This window comes from Ixodes scapularis, unplaced genomic scaffold (assembly GCF_016920785.2).
Source record: "Ixodes scapularis isolate PalLabHiFi unplaced genomic scaffold, ASM1692078v2 PGA_scaffold12__126_contigs__length_90152505, whole genome shotgun sequence".
Classification (NCBI taxonomy): domain Eukaryota; kingdom Metazoa; phylum Arthropoda; class Arachnida; order Ixodida; family Ixodidae; genus Ixodes; species Ixodes scapularis.
Window position 1 is genome coordinate 50,553,512 of NW_024609838.1, and position 16,966 is coordinate 50,570,477.

General features: G+C 43.4%; 1 pseudogene; it reads left to right on the forward strand.

The window, feature by feature from the left end:
* LOC120836989 overlaps positions 1-11,756 on the forward strand; it is an 86,650-nt pseudogene extending 74,894 nt beyond the window's left edge.
* The last annotated feature ends 5,210 nt before the right edge of the window (positions 11,757-16,966 follow it).

A 16,966-nucleotide genomic window follows, 5' to 3' on the forward strand; every position in this document is an offset into this window, starting at 1 on the left:
CAGGCCAAGGTTTGGCGTTTCTCTGGTCCGCCAGAGGAGCGCCAAAGTTGGTGCCATACTTCAGCCATAACTGCCAGAGCAACGCCTAATTTCGGTATTTGGGACGTGCCAAGGTTTGGCGTTTCTCTGGTCCGCCAGAGGAGCGCCAAAGTTGGTGCCATACTTCAGCCATAGCTGCCAGAGTAACGCCTAATTTCGGTATTTGGGACGTGCCAAAGTTTGGCTTTTCTCGGGTCCGCCAGAGGAGCGCCAAAGTTGGTGCCAGACTTGAGCCATAACTGCCAGAGAAACGCCTAATTTCGGTATTTGGGACGTGCCAAGGTTTGGCATTTCTCTGGTCCGCCAGAGGAGCGCCAAAGTTGGTGCCATACTTCAGCCATAGCTGCCAGAGTAACGCTTAATTTCGGTATTTGGGACGTGCCAAAGTTTGGCTTTTCTCGGGTCCGCCAGAGGAGCGCCAAATTAGGTGCCAGACTTGAGCCATAACTGCCGCAGTAAATCTTAATTTGTCGATTTGGGGCATGCCGAAGTTTGGCTTTTCTCTGGCTACCCACTGAAGTGCCAAATAAGTGCCAAAAGTGGCAAAGAAAGCCGAGAGGCCAGCCCAAGTTTCGAATATCTCTGGTGTGTCACAGAAGTGCTCTTTCACGCGTCCCAGAAGAGAAATAAATTAAACAAGCGTTGGAAACACGATGGTAAGATGTCATCACCTCCGTTTCCAAGCAGCACGGCAATACTTTGCAGTATCGTGCCAGTGCCGGCCGAAAGTCGGTTCCAATATCGCTCAACTGTCCAGTTTTGTACCCCCGTTTTATACCCGACAGGTATTGCCGTACAGCTGTTTCGCCCCGGCCTAGCGTTCGCGCAATATTGTGCGAAAACTCTATGATGCGTCTGCTTCGTATTGGCCGAACGTCGTGCAAGTATGTGTACGTTGCATGTCATTTGTTGCATATCCAATCAGTTATACGGACAAACAAATTTTTTTCGATCGCTCCCAGAAGTTTATTAAACAACTATCATTGCACACAGTGTATTCTCAACATATTTACAAAGGTCACACTTCTCTGTAAAACGAAAAGCAAATTATAAAATACAATTAACACTGTCCTCATGCCAAGCAAAACTCATCACACAAAAACCGCGGAGATTGAGAGGAAAGCAGGACAACTATCAGAATCATGCTTGCAGTGCACTTACTAATAAAAGAGCGATATCATGTAATCCTTGATAGATGCATAATCCAACTCAGGCACCCCACAAACACATTCGAGGATTCGAGGACTGACGTCTCGTCGTCGGCGAAGAGCAGTTTTTGTCGAAGCGTGTCCAACAAACACATCACAAGTATTCCACGAACTCCGGTGCAAAAAATGGCGGTTACCGAAAAATCGGCATGGACGTATTCCGACCGTTTACGACGAAAAAACACAGCCGCGTCTGCAGCGCACGAAAGCAACAGAACACTGAAGAGCAGTTCGAAAACCGGACCTACGTGGCCCGCTTATTTCTATAACTAGGCAAACGGCGAAAACGACAGCCCCAGAGATCCCATCAGCGTGACAGAGAAAGTCACGTGAAAAGATTCGTCCAAACGTTTCTGTCCTACGCGTCCTACGTAGAGAGGTCACGCTGGGTCACGCGTTTCGCTTCACCCTCTTGATTTGCTTAAAGCGGCTGTCGCGCTCGCTGGCAGCCACACGGGAGGATTTGCAAAAGGCGAGGTCGAAGGGGAATCAACAACGCATAAAAGGAAAGGCCGCTTCTGCTGGTGACCTTGTCGCCTTGCCTTGTCTGTCAGCGTTCGGCTTCCATTGAGGGCCTCAGAAAGATAATCTCCTTTCTTGAGAGCGAAATGGACGGGGTGGTTATGTTTTTCGGGCTTGTCGCCATCCGATAAGCCTCAATTATTTCTGTCCCCACTTGCTCGCAGTGGCCTCCCATGGCTGTCGTACCGGTGAAATTAGAAGCGCAAAAATACTCCAGAAGCCGGGCGAAGACATGATAAATGTAATAACAAAAACGGCTTGACATCACAAAAATAACAATTTAATTAAACGTTTCGCCGCCCATGCGGGAGGCATCTTCAGTAGAGCGCAGAGCGAGTGAGAGTCGCACAAAAAAGTTCGGCTATTTAGGCATAAAGTTTGTGTACACGTCCGGCAGGGGGCCACGGTTCTTGTTTACCAGCGATGAATCACTTCCGCGTTTGTCGTTCTGGATGAATTAAGATTCCAGCAGCTTCCTCGGTCCCCACCTTTTATCCCTCGCCTTGTCAAAGTCAAATTGGTGTCCTGACGTCCATGCATGGTCCACGAGTTCGGACTTGAAGCGGGTGGCGTTCGTGGAATTGGCGACATCCCGTGCGTGTTTTTTTAGTCTTGTTTTTCTTTTTCGTTCCGTCTCTCCAATGTAGGAAGCGTCACATTCCTTGCACTGCACCTGGTAGATCACGACCCTTTCTGCCTCTGGCGGGGTCGGGTCTTCTGGCTTGAAGATAACATTGGCAATTGTTCTGTAGGGTTTGTATACAGTTCGTACCCTCAACGGCCTAAGGGCGCGTCCCAATGCCTCTGAAACCCCCTTAAAGGGGCCCTGCAATGACTTTTTGACTGGTTTTTAATTTGCACTGAACATGAGCGTACTGAACGTAGTAACTTAATCCAACTTTTCTTTTCTCAAATTTCGCTTTATTTTAAAAGTTATAGGCAAATTAGAATTAAAAAGCAAGCAAAAAATAAGCTCCTTCATGACGTCGTAGGTCCTGCCTTGAGTAGCCTTGAACTAGAGGAGGAGTAGTGAGCTCATCGAGCGCACACGGCTGCCGCACTCCGTGTCGACGGCTCGAGAGGGCGCCACTAAAGCACGTGTTGGATAGGTTGTATGATAGCGAGTTCGTTTCACGGCACTCGTGCCCACGCGTGCCCACTCGCAGCGTGGAACGGGTTCGTTTCAGCCGGCACTCCACGAGTGGTTGCACTCTCCGAGTTCGTTTCAGCGCTGATACCCCACGCGTGCATGCACTCGCTGCACCGAGAAAATCGGGAGTGCGCCAAAATGCAATCCCGTCATGCCTCGCTCCGGCGGGGCCGGCGAGGAGCGGGAGCAGACGACGAGGGTTCGTCTTCTACGATGTGTCGCGGAACCGAACGGAACAAAAAGTAGATTTTCTGATAGCGTCCCGCGGGCCACGAAATCAAACGCGAGCTTGAATTGTGAGCGTCTGCTATTTCCCGAAGGAAGCAATTGACAACCCATGATTTATTTGCAGGTTTTAAATCGCTCTGTTGCCGTACAAACGCTGAAATGTACCAGTGTGTAAAGAAATGCTCAGAACAAACGTAACAGCGGCCCCCGAGATGTCTATCCTCATCCGTGTGCGAGTGAAAAATTTAACATTTGTCGGCAAAACTCCCCCGGCAGAAACTTCTGACTGCCCAGTAAGCATCAGAGAAAGCTAAAGATGGTAACTTTACCCGAGGATTGGGCAACATCATCATGTTTAACATTTGCCTACGTCAGCTAACTTGCCCCGTCGTATTTTGTTCGAGAAAGCTCTCGTTCTTGACGCCCTCACCAAGGCTAATATCTGATCCACCTATAATGACGATCCAAATCGAAAGTCCCAGTTTTGCTGGATATTCCAACAGGCTAGTTTTAAGCCGTACCCTTTCAGTGGTTCACGCATAATACCATGCTCAAACGGATCAAGCTTCTGCTCGGACAGCATCATCAGTTTTCTTCAGTGTAAACGGTTATAAGAATTGAAAGATCGCAACCAGCTGCTTCGTACACAACTGGGTGCGGAAATTTACGCCGTCTGTAACTATCTCTACGGCAGCCGAGCTGCTTGAAGTCATCGCAACTATAAACTACAGGTTGCAGCGACCAACGTTTGTAGATAAACGTTGGTAGCCGACTGCATTCTCGCATTCCCACGCATCACTCCGAACAGAAAGGCGCTAGTTTCGGTTTGAAGTCGGTACCTTTTCTACAACATAGATGGCGGCAACATCAGTCTTCTGCACTCGGTGCATTTGGCGAGTTCGTTTTAGTCCAGTTTTCCGTGCAACACTCTGTGAGTGCGATGCATTCTGGGAGAGAACTCGAACGGTGCCAGTGCGTGTGAAAGGAACTCGCTATGAAGCGGACGGCCAGGGCAGCTCGTATTGCATTTGCAGCGCGACTAAACACTAGTTCGGCCTAACATTTCATTGGCCACAAACGACAGCAAACACGGGGTAAAGATCAGTTCAGAACAAGAGCCACTTCGCGCTGACGCACCGCCAAATGGCCGAATCGCCAGCAGGGCCCGCGCCGAAGGCCTTCGAAACGCTCGGAACCGGTCAGATTCTTGAGCCGGTATACGACCACAGCGCCGCCGCGTACATCCGGGACCTTTCTACGTTCCTCGTTTGTCGTAGCCTCATCTCACTAGCCTTTTCTAGTATGCGCCGTTTTTTTCCGCTGCTTGGTGGCGGGTATGTCGACGGGTCATTTCTCGTTTTCGTACTTTCTAAACTGGATTTGTTTCTTTTCTGACCTAAAATAGTGAACAAAAACTACTTTCATACATAATTGAAATGGTTCACGACACTTATATTTTGTATCTCGACTAAAAAAAAGCTCTTAGCGGCTTTGACCAGTGGCATGCCCAGGACCAAAGACGTCACATTTTGCGCGCTTTCGGTACCGCGGGTCGCCCTCGTCGGTGGAGGAGGTTTCCGCGTCGTCCGGTTAAGATATGACGCACTGATATTTAGTTACTCTCTCCGTGCCCGCTGGCTTGCCCCAACCCCAAGAGACGTTTAAACCGCAAAAAAGGTAGACGCTTAAATATGATTGCAGGGCCCCTTTAACGTACAGGATGCACACGACGTCACGTGTTCGTTCGGCTCGATCCGGGCGCCGACGGGACATTTGTTGCTTAACGCGATTGATAAACCGGTCGGGGTAGTTACGTTTCTTCAAAGGCTCCCGCACATGGCTAAGTTCTTGATCGCTAAGTGTTGAGTTAGATGGGACTGTTTCTGAACGATGAAGGCAACGATCTTACAACTGAGCTTTTGTGTTGAGTAGGGTGATGAGAGTGGTAGTCAAGAAAGTTTTGTCTGTCACATGGTTTACCATATACGGATGTCTCCATCTTAAAGAAAAATTCACTAGTTCTGTGGACACGTACATATAAAAACGGCAAGGTAATATCAGTTTCATGTTCGCAGGTGAACTGAATTGAGGGGTGGACACTATTCAAATTGCGGTGAAAATCGGTTTCGTTCTCTCTGTTAACTATTACAAAAGTATCATAGCGACGGTAGAACTTCACGGGGAAATCAATGCCAGACATTACCTTTTCCTCAACATATTCCATGACGAGTTTCGAGACGGTTACAAAAACTGGGCTCCCCATAGGGCATCCGCTGACCTGATGATATATGTCCCCATTAAAACTAAAATTACACTGGTTGAGACAAAAACGCAAAAGGAGTATAACGTCATCAACAAGGAGGGTTGTGCGAGTGGACAACGACTGGTCTGCCAGCAACCGGTCACGGGCGACGTCAACCGCCACGGCGTTGAGGACATTCGTAAATAATCAAATCACATCAAAGGATACCATAGCCTCGTGCGGTAGCAGGGTCTGAGCGCGTATAAGTTCAACAAAGTCACGGGAATTCCGGACGCTAAACTCATTGTTTCCCGTAAGAGGGCTTAGAATCATAACCAGATATTTGGAAAGGCTGTCTGTGGATGAACCAATAACATATACAATCGGGCGTAGGGGGCAACCCAGTTTGTGAATTTTGGGGAGTCCATACATCTTGGGTGTCGCGGCGTCAAAGGAGAAGAGATGACCGTATAGGTCATCACTGATGCGTCCTTTCTTTTTCAGCTCTCGAAGGTGGTCAGCTAACTCTCTTTCGGACTTAGCAGCGGGATCTCTTGATAGCCTCACGAAATAGCGACTGTCATTTATAACTTCATACATCTTCTTCATGTAGTCATCCCTATCAAGCACAACGGTTCCTTTTCCTTTGTCGGCCTTTAAAGTCATGATGGAGCCGTCTGACTTCAACTCATTAGGAGCAATGCGTTCTTGTTGATCTAAATTTGACCCGGCCGGTTTCACATTGTGCGAAACACTGACAACGCGGCTTCTCGCGAAATTTACCCCTGTGACATCGTGCACATGTCTGAGTTTCTTTTCAATTTCAATTATGAAGTCACGTTTTGGAACGTACCGTGGAGCAAGGCCATAGTCCAGTCCTTTGGATAGCAGAAATTGCAAGCCAGGGTTGGTAATAGTAACATAGGGTACGTACGGCAGAATTCCCTGCCATAAAAAAAAATGATTTGGCTAACGCCAATTTAACGCGAAATAGGTGCAAAGAGTTTTGCGATAAGAAGCGTAAACCGAGAAAAAGGAAAAAAAAAGAAAGACTGAAGGAAAGGAGAAATAAGAAAAAAATCTGGTGACGTGGCCAAAAAAAAAAATTCTGTTCATGTGATTTTTCTTGTTACGTGTCCAAACAAAAAAAAAAAATAAACGAAATAAAAAAAGGAACACGAGAAAAAAAACCAGCCCGGTTTCGAAGCTAGGCCCGCTTGATCGTGAAACTAGCGCGCTGTCCGTTTTGCCAACATAACTTTTTTGTCTTTCTTGCAAGTTGCGCCAACATAACTCTGCCTGTAATGCTCACGCATTCTCGCATCATAGGAGAAAGCTTAGTTGCCTTCGTAGTTTTTCATGCATGTGTTATTTTTATTTGTGGCAAGAGTTCACGTCCAGAATGCTTTTAGAGTTTTCGAGCAAAACGAGTTTTTTTCATCCGAGTCACCTTCTAGAACCAGCAGACCGCACTGGGTCGTCCGGCTAACCAAGCAGCTTTTTTCAAATTCTCTAACGTGCCAGTCCTCGGATCCGAGGTCGCCGTTTGACAAGCTTAACTTTCTTCCACCTTTTAGCCGGAACCCCTACGGCAGCTTTGTTCCGTCCCCACTCCCTCTCGAGAGGATGGCTCGCCCCGAGGCTAATCCCCATTCTCTAGACTCTCTTTCCACCCAACGATGGCCCTTTCCCTCCCCGTCCCCTAGCTTCGGGGGAGAAGGTTCTTCTCTGTAGAACGTCCCGTTTGTACAGCGGCCTTTAAAGTTCAGATTGTCCTGTCTGTATCGTCCCTTTTGTGTCTCCACTTTTAATGTTTAAAAAGTATCAACAAGCTAAAATAGTACAATTTCCAGGATTTTATTTTCATTCCCCAAGTGTGATGCGGGAGGCGCGCCACGGAGCCCAGGTCGTTTCCGCTCTTTGTTATCGCTAGGATTTGACAGTGCTCAATCACAATGCAAGACACGCACAGAGCCACGCTCGCTTTTGCAATGCGGCGCCTAATAATGATATCGCTTGTGGTAACGTGCGTACATCAGTCTTGCGCAGTGTTATCTCAATTGACAGCACTTTCTGTAAAGGCGGATTCACACCGGGGATGTAAGCAGTCGCGCGATCCAACTAAATTGCATCGCAAAAAAAACAAAAAATTAAAGTAATTAGTTGGTCAATTTGGCGTGCGCGATGAGCGAGTCCAACGCCTTCGTTGGCGAGTCGCTTCTCAAAAACTCTCGCTCCGAACACCGTTGGTTGGCTGGGCCTCTCCACGACGGGAGTGCATCGTAAAAAGTCGGGTCAGCAAGCGACTGCTCAAAACCCGTCACTTTTTGCCCGCGATGGTCGCTTTTGCGATGAAAGTTATGGCGCGACTAGATCGGATCGCCGGTGTGAACGCGCCATAATGTCGAACCAGTCTCACGGCGCGCCCCGATATTGGCTTGTGTACCTACGCGCGAGTGCAAACTCTGGCACAATTTATTTGCGTTTGCAAAGCCTGCTCCAGCCGCGTCAAAACATTCAGCCAACCTTTGGACTGCAGAAATCAAGAGACACCCAAAATAAGATAAAGCTGCCAGCCGAATAAAACTTGATTTCTATTTAATTAAGATGAAGACCACCCGCGTACATCAAATATTTCATCAGCCGAACTCCAAGGCAGTAAGCCTAGTTCTGGCACTTGTTTGGCAACTTTGGCCCGCAGCTGCCAGATCACAGCCAAACTATCGGGAAGCGAAGCCTAACTTGGGCGCTCGTTTGGCGACTTGGGCCCAAAGATGCCAGATCTCAACCGAACTACAAGGTAGTAAGCCTAACTCTGGCACAATTGTGGCGATTTTGGCCCGAATGTGCCAGGTGAAAGCCAAACTGTGAAAAAGTGAAGCCTAACTTTGGCATAAGTTTGGCGATTTTGGCCCGAAAATGACAAAGCTCTGCCGAACTACAAGGTAGTAAGCCTAACTCTGGCACATCTCTGGCGATTTTGGCACGAATGTGCCAGGTGACAGCCGAACTGTCAAAAAGTGAAGCCTAACTTTGGCATTAGTTCGGCGATTTTGGCCCAAAGATGCCAAACCTCTGCCGAACTACAAGGTAGTAAGCCTAACTCTGGCACATCTGTGGCGATTTTGGCCCGAATGTGCCAGGTGATAGCCGAACTATCAAAAAGTGAAGCCTAACTTTGGCATTAGTGTGGCGATTTTGGCCCAAAAATGCCAAAGATCTGCCGAACTACCGGGCAGTAAGCCTAAATCTGGCATTTTTTAGGCGATTTAGGCCCGAAGATGCCAGACGACAGCCGAACTACCCGGCAGCGAAGCCTAAATTTGGCACTTGTTTGGCGAATTAGGGCCAAGATACCCAGACTGTTGCCAAGGGAGGTCAGGTTGGGCACTACTTTGGCTTCTTCGGGCTTTTTAATGCCTAAATTGCCAGACGCAAGCCAAGTTTTGGCCCAGAACTCGGTGCTGCCTGGGTACAGCTTTCAAGGTTTAAATCATACCGGAACCAATTAAAAAACCTACTAAGAAATGCTAAGGCTCTTTATTACAGTAACGTTTTCCAGAAACAGTCTGCTCATGTGGATCAAGTCTGGCGGACGTTAAACTCTCTAACGGCTAGCGGTTCAACATAACAGCATGTTGAAAAGATCGTTCACGAAAGAGTGTCCTTGACTGGATGCTCCCTAGCCAATACTTTCAGCAACTACTTTGGAAACTTGGTTAGTGACAGCAGCAATGCCAATGAGTCTTGTAAATACATAGACTTTCAAAATAACCATTCAATTTTTTTTGGAACCGGTCACAAATTCTGAGGTGTATTTCGTTTTTATGCAGTTAAAAAATAGCAGTTGTTGTGACTGCGATGATTTACAAATTCGACCGATAAACTATGCTGCCGACATATTAACACCATGTCTGTGCTACATTTTTAATTTATCTCTAACTACTGCAGTTTGTCCTGCCGGAATGCACAGAGCGAAAGTATCTCTTTTGCATAAGAAGGGAGATAAGAACATACTCAGTAACTATCGACCTATTTCTATTCTTCCCGTATTTTCGAAATCGCTAGAAAAAAATTATACAGGCTGGTTTAGTACAGTTTTTCCGATAAACACAATTTGCTAACCTCCGCGCAGTTTGGGTTTAAAAAAAATCTATCAACTGAGTTTTGCACTGCTGGAGCAAGACGAATTCATTCTGAAAAACTTCGATAAAAGAAAGCTGGTTCTGGGTGTATTTATCGACTTTACAAAAGCATTTGACTACATAATTCACAATATATTACTTCGTAAACTTGATTTATATGGTATTCGAGTTTTGCCTTTCTCGCTTTTGACGTCCTATTTACACCATTCTAAACAGTATGTTTCCATTGGTAAATATTCATCTGATATCAAACCAGTTAAGTGTGCCGTCCCACAGGGGAGTATACTTGGACCATTTCTTTTTAACATCTATATAAATGATATTGTCAATATAAATCCATCGGCAAAATTTGTAATATATGCTGGCGACAGCAGCATATTTGTTTTCGGCACAAGCAGCGATGAACTTATCGATGTCGCCAATTTAACATTGTCTAAATTGTACGCCTGGTCACGAGATAGTGGTCTGAACATTAATACCGAGAAAACAAAAGCCATAAGTTTTCGGCCAAAAAAACAAGAGTGTAAAAATAATGCCAGACATCGTATTGAACTTCGTTTCCATAGAAATCGTCAGCACTTCTAAAACTCTCGGAGTATTCTTTTCAGAACGAATGTCATGGCATAACCACATTGAACACTTGGCCACAAAACTGTCACGTGTTATAGGACTAATATACCGTCACGGTTCTTCCCTACCCGTTAACGTGAAACTATTAATATACAATGCCCTGTTTCTGTCCCATTTAAATTACTGTAGCCTCGTTTGGAGTAAAACGACGTTCACAAACTTGCAGAAACTATATTTACTGCAAAAACAAATATTGAGAATTATTAGTAATGTGACTTATGACTACCATAGTCAGGGTTTGTTTCAAAAGTTCAGGATGCTAAAAATATTTAACCTTTATGACTATAGATTATGCAGCAGCTTAAAACTCGAGAACAAAAAAAAAATACGTGTTTCTTGTCAGACTTGTCCAAGTTAGTGCCGAACGATCACGTCTATTTAACCCGACACATGGAATATTGGAAGGTTACCGGCTGTAGGACAAACTATGGTACACAAACTCTACGTTGCAGTATACCTAAATTGCTCAACTACCTCGGCAGCAACGAAATTTGTTTAGATTCCATATCAATTAAAGATTTGCGTTTATTCTATTTGCGCTTGTGATTCTTCATCGATGCCTACTATGTTACCTATTATCTACTGGTTTGTTTGAACTGTATAATATTATTTTAGGGCTACAACAGTGTCTGCTCTGTAGTGTTTATAATATTTCTGATGAAGTTTTTTTGTTTTTTTTTGTCTTTCTTATGTATATGGTGTGTGCGCTTCTTTTTTTTTGTCTTCTTCTTGTGCTGCTGCGCCTGTCACCGTATGGTGCTTCGGGCTCGTCAAGCCTCCATTGGAGGCTTTTTCCCTTCTGCCCCTCCAATTCATTTGGAAAATAAAGTTATAAATATATAAGCAACAATTTGTTTCTCATTGTGCTGCCTCACACACAACGGCTACTGTAGATTTTCGCTGAGTGCTTTGAATTCTGTCATCTCATCTTACTCTCTGGAGATATTGAAAGTAATCTAGGCCCATATACGGAAGAAACGCTACAAAACTTTTTGGTATGTCAAAATAGGATATTCGATGAGATTAAGGAAATAAAATCCGCTCAAAGGAAGGCCGAAGAAAGAATAAGTGCTAGTGAAGAAACCGTTGAATCATTCAAGAGCGTCACAAAACATTTTGAATTTTTTTTCGAGTACAGTGCTTACATTAAAATAAACAGTTTCTTCGCCCGAGAACAAAGTTTACGACCTAGAAAACCGAACGCGCAGAAACAATTTAAAATTTGTTTTTTTTTCGGATTTCCTGAAAACCTCAACGAAACTAAGCGGGACCTAGAAACATTTATCATCTCAGAGATTCTTGAAGACACACTAAGCATTGAAGATGTTGTAGTGGAGATGATTCATAGCATCGGAAGACCGACTGAGGGGGAATCAAGGCCTGTAGTATTGGAACTCTTTGACTTTAAAAAAAACATCCTCAGAAATGCGCCGAAAGTCAAGGGAAAGAAACTATCAATATCTGAAGACTTTTCGATTCATATCAGACACAAAAATAAGCATCTCTGGAATAGTGCCAAAGAAGACCGCGACAAAGGCGAGAAAGTCGTGCTAAGCTTCGATAAATTTATAGTTGGCAATTCTTGATATCAGTGGGATCCCGTGAAAAACGTCCGTATTCTGATTAACACGAGGCAACTAGGCGAGAGACACGCGCAATGCTACAACGATTGACAACAGTGTTGGAGATCCCATTTGTTCACTCTTATCAATGTAAACGCCAGAAGTGTAGTAAATAAAACTGCTGAACTAGAACACGTATTATTGTCTGACGATCCTGATATAGTTGTCATGACAGAAACACGGCTGCATGCTAATATTACCAATAGCGAAATCATTCCACCAACACATCAAATTTTCCGAAAAGACCGGGACACGACAGGGGCAGGAGTGGAAATAATTCTTAAAAAGAGTATCGATGCAACATTTATTCACGATACCTTAAACATCAAATCGATCTGGGTCAAGCTGCGTATTCACAATAGTCCGAATCTCCTAAGGGCGATCTACCGACCGCCAAATACTTCTGAAAGTGTATTAGAAAAACTATACGACTTCATAAATCTGCAAAAACAACGTGTATTAAACAGTGTAAAAGCAGGTGATTTTAACCTACCCAACATCAACAGGGAAAATTTAACACCTTTATACTTTAATTGCAAGCACTCAGAAATTTTGATTATTATGGCATTTGATAATGATTTGACGCAAAATCTTGCATGTCCCACGAGAACTTCAAGTACATTCAACATTATACTTGATTTCGTATTTACATCTCAGAAGTCAATGGGAAAAGCGTTCACTTTCCAAGTTAAAGACGGAATATCTGAGCACCATTTGGCTTGGTGTTAATGTGTCGGAGAACTTCATAATAAAAAAACAGAACGATTAGACACAGTGCGTGATTACACTAGAGCGCCAGATGAAAGTATTTTCGATCACCTCGAATTATCATTACACAGTTTTTTGTGAACTAAGTGAACGTGCATTAGAAATTAACGATATGTGGCTCTTATTTAAGTATTTGGTTCTCTACTGTAAAGAAAAACTTATACCGACACGTTGCAAAGGAATACAAAAAAAATATTCCTTGAATTACTCGGGAAGTTTTGAATCTCAAACGTAAAATAAACAGAATTAGCTTTCAAGACCAAAGAACAGACAAACCTCGTAGAACACAACTTCGAAAGCAATTAAGGTCAATGATTCAGGGGTCAAAATAATACTTCCATAATGTGACATTAGATAAATCTTTGGTGTATGATCCTATTAAATTTTTGCGATATATGATCAAAACAGCCAATTAATACCATAACACAGGACAGAACAGAAGTTGATGATCCATTTGAAATTGCCAACTCATTAACCAAATACTTCTCGTGTGTGTTTACCACGGATAATAACCGAAATCTAGCAATAGAATTCTCATCGGAAAGCATTACCAGTGTTACAATATCTAAAGAAGGAATTTTTGGAGCATTGCTTAACCTCGACACAAAACAAATCTGTAGGACTAGACATGATTCCACACGTTTTCTTGAGAGGGTACATGGAATCCGGCTCAAATTACTTGCTTGTAATTTTAATAAGTCGATTCAATTAGGGTAAATCCTATACAATTGGAAAAATGCTAAAATGGTCCTAATATGCAAAGCAGGAAATTCCCATTAGGTTAATAGCTACCGCCCAGTATCAATTTTGAGCAGCAGTGCAAAATTGTTTGAGCATCGTTTGTATACGCATATTTTCTCTTCTCTCGAAAAGGATAACTTTTTTAATAAAGGTCAACACGGTTTTAGACGTAATCTCTCTGCAGTTACTCAACTGGTGCTCACTGTGAATGATTTGACAAAATCAATGGATTCTGGATATCAGACGGACTTGATTTTAAAGAATTTGCAAAAGCGTTTGACCGCATGCCTTACGGAAAACTACTTTTCAAACTGAGATTCTTATTAAAAAATGAACTTATTTTAAAATGGTTAGAAGCATATTTAGATAACAAAAAACATTTTGGACAAATACAAGATTTCCGCTCATCCACAACAAAAGCAGAATCTGGAGTTCCTCAGGGAGCAGATCTTGCACCCGTACTTTTTTCTAATTTTTATAAATTACATTACACTAGACAGATCCGTTTAAATTCGCTCATTCGCCGACGATTGTATAATTTATAAGCAAGTCAAATGCTCAAATGACCAAGTAGTCTTAAACGAAAGTTTAGAAATGATCTCAGAATGGTGTGATAATTGGGAAATGTCTCTAAATAACCAAAAATGTGCGCTTATGACGATGACTAGGAAAAAAACACTAAATTTTAATTATACTCTTCAAGAAACAACTTTAAATACTGTATGTGAGTACAAATACTGAGGATTAATCATAACTTCAGATCTGCGTTGGAACTTACATATTGATTTTACCTCCCGAAAAGCAATGAATAAATTGTGGGCATTAAAAAGGAAACTGAAGGGCTACTCGAGCAAACCAAAACTAACGTGTACAAATCGTTTGTTAAATCTATACTCGAGTATGCCGACGCTGTGTGGGATCCTTACACAATATGTAATATTATCAAATTAGAAAGAATTCAGATGAAGGCATTACGATTTATGTTTAATAAGTATGGTAGAAACACGTTGATTTCGGAGCTTTATGTACAGGCCGGCCTTCCGCTTTTAGAAAAACGTAGAAAGATCAATTTACGGAAATTTATTTTTAATCTAATAAATGGGCACTACAGCTTAGGTTATCGTGATTACTTTCACTTCTACACATCTAGGGTCTCAAGAAATAAACACAGTAAATCAATCGCTGAAATAAGTGCAGGACTGACCGTTACAAATACTCTTATTTTCCTCGTACTATCCATGCCTGGAATGCGTTACCCAAACAAATTGTCTCTTCAAATTGTTTGACATTGTTCCTAGTATTGATAAACGAATTACAAGAGGTTTGAGGCTTCCGGACTTGATACTCCTAAAAAAAATATTTTTCTGCTCTTCGTGTGTTCGTAATTATACATGTAAAGTTTTTTTTTTGTTCTTTTTTTTGTTTTGTTTTTTTGCTGCGGTGCAACACTCTGTGCTTGCTTTTTCGTAATACTTCATCCATGTATCCCTCCTACCTTGGCTGCCCTAAGGCGGCCGGTAGTATCAATATATAATATTAAATATTATGGCAAAATTGTTGATAAGAAGAAAAAGGAAAATCACAGAGGCTTCCTTGTTAAAGTTACTGTGATTATGCAGTTCCTTAGGGCTGAAAGACATTCGCCTAGACCCTGCGTCCGACAAATACATTTCGCGTGCTTTCTCAGACATTCCAACGTCCAAACAAAGGTAAGATGATGCAAAAAGTTTGTGCAAAAAGCACTCAAAGTTCAATCGATCCGCTAATATATCCGGGAATTCGAGCACCGGGATGGCTATATGTCTCATGCTATCTCACAGGCGTTAATATCCAGATGATCCAGATAGACCTTGTGCAAAAAAGTATAAAGTCTCTTTCCTTTATATTTTCACGTTATACCTGCGTCAGCAAGCACGAATAAGCCCGAAGCCGTAGCAAAGCAGCTGCACATTACGGCTAGCGCGCACCGAACAAACTCGTATCCAAACCCCCCCCCCCCCCCCCCCTCTGGGCGCTGCCATCTTACCGATGACGTCACTGTGGAGGTCGTGGAGCATGAACATATAGTATGGACTCCCCCCTCGTTTACCAGGGGCAAAATAGGGTGCCGTGCTCAGTAAAGGTAGATACTTCTTCAGCGTGCGCTGAAAAATGTCCCAATGAAATACGGGATCCCAATGCTCAATAAATACGTGCTCTATCGTCTCGGGATTCTTGCAGAGGGTAAAATTCACTGACCACGGTAAAAATATACGCTTTTGTTCTAGCCACGCTTTTAAGGGGGTACGCCGGAGCGCAATTTAAAAAAAAAATATTTCACCGAAAATTTCATTCGAATTTTCTCTCTCTTTTATTCACATCTAGCACTGGAAGTTCACAGTACAATGACCTATAGAAAGATATTGACAAGAGTACATCTAATAAAACTTTATGCAATCGTTTTTGGGAAACTGAACTGAGGTACTCTAAGGAAACTCGCACATTGATTATTTTGAGAGGAAGCACAACGTCACACAAATAACCTTGTCCAGTGGAAGGAATTTGATTACTAGATGACACCACAAACTCTGAGTGCTACTGCAGTCGCACTTGCATAACAGAACGCAAAAATAAATCTTTCTGATCGCGTAAAAATATGAACCTAGACACAATTTTTCGTGGAAACAAACGATACAATCCTAGATCACCCTTATCAACAGATCTGAAAAAATTGCCACGAGCAGCGCGCTCTCAGCTGGAGTTCTAGATGAAAAAATTAAAGCTGTGTACAGTCTCTGCAAGTTGAGGTGCGACATGCACAGCTCTTGAGAAATCTACCAAATGTTCGCAGTTAAAAATAAATTACAAAGGGTAGCCCGTGCAAATATTGAGAAGTCGCCAGCCCTCCAGCTTTGCGCTTTGGCCTTAACTCTTTCCGTCTCTTCACTCCATAGTTGCTTGCTGTCCCGGTAGTGCTCAGGTTGCACCTCGAGGTGCAGGTAAATCTGTCCACTGAACATTCACAAACTTATCGGGTGCGGTGGCATGATTGCCGTGCCAGAGACCTACGCGTTTGCCCCAGTTGCTGGCACTACCCGTTTTCTTACAAAAGAAGGAAGCAGTGCTGATCACCTCACAAATGCTGTCCTGGTCGACACAAGCAACAGAAACGTCATCTGCATAAGAAAGGACATTTACTTCACAAGTGTGTAACATAAAAAACACGCATACTTTTCCTGTTAATCAGTTTTAAACAAAATGGTTCCAAGTAAATCGCAAACAACAAAAGAGGCAGTGGACTTTCTTGCCTTACAGAAGATCGGTCCTGTACACTTTCACTGACGTTCTTATTTAGAATGATTGACGTCGAACAGTGTACGTAGACCATTTTTAACCAGTCAAATATCACAGACCCTAAATTAGCATGTTCCAAAATAGGAAAGAGAAGCTCATGCGAACATGATCGAATGCTTTCTCCAGGCCTAGCTGCAACATAGCGCCTCTCCTGTCAAATGTATCGCGATATTCTAGAATGCTCCTTACTATATGTATGTTGGTTAAAATGGTGCTGCCTTTTGTACCCCAGGTGTGATGCGGTCCCACAATGTCTTTTATAACGTTTTGAAAACGTCTAGCCAGGACTTGTGTGTACATTTTGTAGTCGACATTTGTAAGACTTATTGACATGTAAA